Source organism: Erpetoichthys calabaricus, chromosome 12 (genome assembly GCF_900747795.2).
Source record: "Erpetoichthys calabaricus chromosome 12, fErpCal1.3, whole genome shotgun sequence".
NCBI lineage: Eukaryota > Metazoa > Chordata > Cladistia > Polypteriformes > Polypteridae > Erpetoichthys > Erpetoichthys calabaricus.
Window position 1 is genome coordinate 20405036 of NC_041405.2, and position 4285 is coordinate 20409320.

A 4285-nucleotide genomic window follows, 5' to 3' on the forward strand; every position below is an offset into this window, starting at 1 on the left:
CCTGCTTTGTGCCCAGTCCTGCTGGGTTAGGTTCTGGGCCTCTGCATCCCTAAATTGTACTGAATATATTTGAGAACATTTTATATTTTGTCTCATCTATTTCGGAACATGCTTGTCCAGTTGTGGGTAAAGAGATGTTCTAATTGTGGTATTCTGTGTTAATAGCTATTAGCATTGTATCATTGTTTAATTATACCATTTGTTTCATTTTATTTACAAGGAAGTAAGATTAACAAGTTTATGAATTTTCCACCAAGAGTTAAAAAAAAAAATGTAATTCATTTATAACAATTACAGTGCTTTATTTTTTTGAAATGATGATAAATCTAAACATGTTTGCTTGGGTTTCTCTATATGACATTGTCCTACTTCAGGTTTGCTCATTTACTCAAGTTTGGTAATTGGGTTGAAAGATCACAATATAAAATAGGTAATAAGGCCTATATAAGTTGTCTCAGACTTTTATATTTAGTTTCTTTTCCCAATCTAATGTTGTTAAAGTGATACCTAACGTATTGAGCGAACTGGATAAGAAATCACTGAAGGATTTATTTATTTTAAATGGAAAGATACAAATTCATCATTACTTAAATTCTTCTCATTTGTTTTTAATAGTGAGGTATGATTGAAATTGGACCTGGACATTAGGTGGTTTAAAAATGTCAGACAAGGTATTTAGGATTTTAAAGAGGAAGGGTATGCTTTGTTGTTACATATACAGGAACAATAGGGGTTTATAAGAAGGCTAAAATAAAAACTCCAGCAACAACATGTTGGTTGAATACATAAAACTTTAATAGTTATAAAGAGTGGAAAATGTTCATCAATAATATGACTTTCATATATGTTCCCAAAATATAATACAAGGAAAGGCAAACAACTAAAATATAATAAACTACATGATAGCAAAAGAGAAACTTTTTTTTTATAAACTTAAAACATCTTTTTAACAAGTATACATTTTTTACATTTGTTCAACATATTCCTACGACTTGAAGTCTAAGCAGATGTTTCGGCCTCTTAAGAAACACCACCACACAGGGACAGAGGAGCACTTTTGAGCGACTGTCTTTGTCGGTACTGTTCCAAACTATACATATGCATAGTGTGACCACATCTAATCTGGACACTTTGGCTATATGATTTCTGTAGAGGAGATATCTCCTTACCTTGAGGGCAAGTTTGTGAACATATATGACATTCTTAAACAAGACCAACATTTATATTACAGTTTAAAAAAACAAATAATAATAAAAAAATCAAAGATGTCTGCTTTACAAGTTCCTGTGAGTTCCCATTAAGCTATAGAAAATCAGCAAAACCTGTACTGGGTCTGATGGCACAGAGGTTTGCATTGATACCACAAAGCTCCACCACATGTGTGGCGTTTTGCACATTTTCCTCTTCTTGTGTGGGTTTTCTCTAAAGAGGTGCCAATCAGGATAACTGTGAATAAAAGTGTGTGTGTGCGAGAGCATTCATGCCCTGTTGTTTTGAGTAGGCACTTGCTCCATGTTACCATGAGATGGATAAGTGGTTCTTAAAAGCATTTCTTAAAAATGTCACAATCTAGTAACCAAATTAATTTTTACTTTCTCTTACATTTCCAAGCTACGTTGAGCATGCCCTCTTACAACAAGAAGACAAAAGCCAAAGACCTAGTTGAACAGAGAGGGCAGTTTTATACTCCTTAAACGACTACAGTTCAGAGCTACAAATGATTTATTTAGACTATAAAAATTTGATATTTTAAATGTTGTCAATTTCTTGAAGAAATATTTCTTCTAGCATGTAAAATGCAAAATTTGAGAAAAAATTATTTTGTTTTTAGGTGAGCACTGTTGCTTAGCACTACTGCTTCTTGGCTCTGGCATTCCTAGTTATCATCCACCGATTTTTATCCTGTTTTCCTGCTACATCACAAAGATGGATGTTTTAAGTTAACTGAAGACTATAAATTGGACCAATTTCAGTGATTCAGTACATTTGCAAATATGCCTTGCAGTTGACTAGCAGGGCCATCCAGTGTCGGCTGCCAAAGTGCATCCAATACTACCAGGATAGGCTCCAGGCCCGGGCAATCTTGAGAGCAAGTTGGATGATGGGTGGATTGATTTATTTGTATCACCTGTCATCTTTTTCAGAGAAAACAATAGTTTTCTTTAAGTAAAATTTTTTTCATAAATGGATTTTACTTTTGACATCTATATAAAAATGTTTAATTCCGGTTACAGTGAAGCCATTTTTTGAATTGGTTTGCTCCATTACAAGGTTCAAAGGTAACCGTAGTTTTGCCAATTTGTAATTTCTGCACAAGGCAGAAACCATCTGGATGAGAAAGTCAGGATATCACAAGCACACTCGCCAAGAAAACCTCCATGAACACATAGAGAGCATGCAAAGCTAACGCATCAGTTTCCACAGTTCTGAATCGGGGGGGGGGGGGGGGGGGGGGGCAACATTTTCTGCAATTCTGCTATGCTGGCCTAATTTTGGAAATATTGCTATTAAAACCCAACAACTTTTTAGTTTGTCAGTTTCTAAAAGCAGAAAACAATTGGAACATTCATTTTACTTTATTTCATTAACTATTCATAACTATTTGTTTAAATTCTAAACAGAATGTGTCAGTTGTATTTAGTTATGAATTTACAGCATATACTTGATTAATATTTCCTACACATAAACCTGCCCAGTACAGTCCCTACTTAAATCATTCTCACCCATCAGTTAATTTTGTGAAGTCAGTTTATCCAATTAAAGATATAAACTCACACATACTTTTAAATTAAAAGGTGCTTCCATGAACTTTGTTTATTTGAGTTATACATTCTAAAAAAGATTTATTCTGTTCCAATTAAAGCGAAAATCATCTAGTAGGAAATACTTCCTTTTTTTCCCCGTATAGCAAGTGTTTACCTCCCACTTGACTATAGCTATATTTGTGAGTTGTATTATAATACATTGTAAACAGAGATATGGACAGTAGAAATAATACAGAATGTAAGACTTGTTTTAATTTCTTTTTTCTCTAACTCGCCCGAATCAAGTTAAACAAGTGAATCAAGTGAAGTGAATATGTGTAGCTTTTGTCCAAATGCTGCAGATCTGGCAGTTTAAACTAATCTCAACTGAAGACTTGAACTGGCACAATGTTTCTTACAACCCCAAATCAGAAAAAGTTGGGACAGTGTGGAAAATGTGAATAAAAAAAGAAAAAAGCAAGTTATAAATTCTCCTCAAATTTTATTTCATTGCAGACAGTATGAACACAAAATAATTCATGTTTTTTTTTTTTTTGTCAACATCATTTGATTTAATAATAATAATAATTCATTACATTTATATAGTGCTTTTCTCAGTACTCAAAGCGCTATCCACACAGGGAGGAACCGGGAAGCGAACCCACAATCTTCCACAGTCGCCTTACTGCAAAGCAGCCGCACTACCACTGCGCCACCTGTGAGGACTTTGTAAATAAACATCCATTCTTGCCATTCAGGCTTGCAACACATTTCAAAAAAAGTTGGGACAGTACAGCATTTACCACTTTGTACAGTTCCCCTGTCTTTTAACAACACTTAAAAGATGTTTAGGCATTGAAGAAATCAAGTGACTAAGTGTTGCAGGTGTTAGTTTCTCCTATTCTTCCTGCAAACAACGTTTTAGGTGCGCAACAGTACGGGGTCTTCGTTGACGCATTTTTCGTTTCAAAATGCGCCAAACATTCTCTATAGGAGACAAATCAGGGCTGCAGGCAGGCCAGTTAAGCATCCGCACCCTCTTCTTACGCAGCCATGCCTTTGTTATGCGAGCAGTATGTGGTTTGGCATTGTCTTACTGAAATAAGCATGGGCGTCCCTGGAAAAGACGTCGTCTTGAAGGCAGCATTTGTTCCTCCAAAACTGAGATATACTTCTCAGCATTGATGGTGCTATCGCAGAAGTGCAAGTTACCTTTGCCGAAGGCACTGACACAACTCCATACCATGACAGACCCTGGCTTTTGGACTTGTATCTGGTAACAGTCTGGATGGTCCTTTTCCTCTTTGGTCCGCAGCACACGGCATCCATTTCTTCCAAAAAAGATGTGAAAAACCGATTCGTCTGACCACAATACACGTTTCCACTGCACAATGGACCATCCTGGATGCCTCCGAGCCCAGAGAAGTCGACGGTGCTTCTGGACACTATTTATGTAGGGCTTCCTTTTGGCACATTACAGTTTTAGCTGGCATTTCCTAATGTAACTACGTACTGTAGTGCTTGAGAGTGACTTCCTGAAG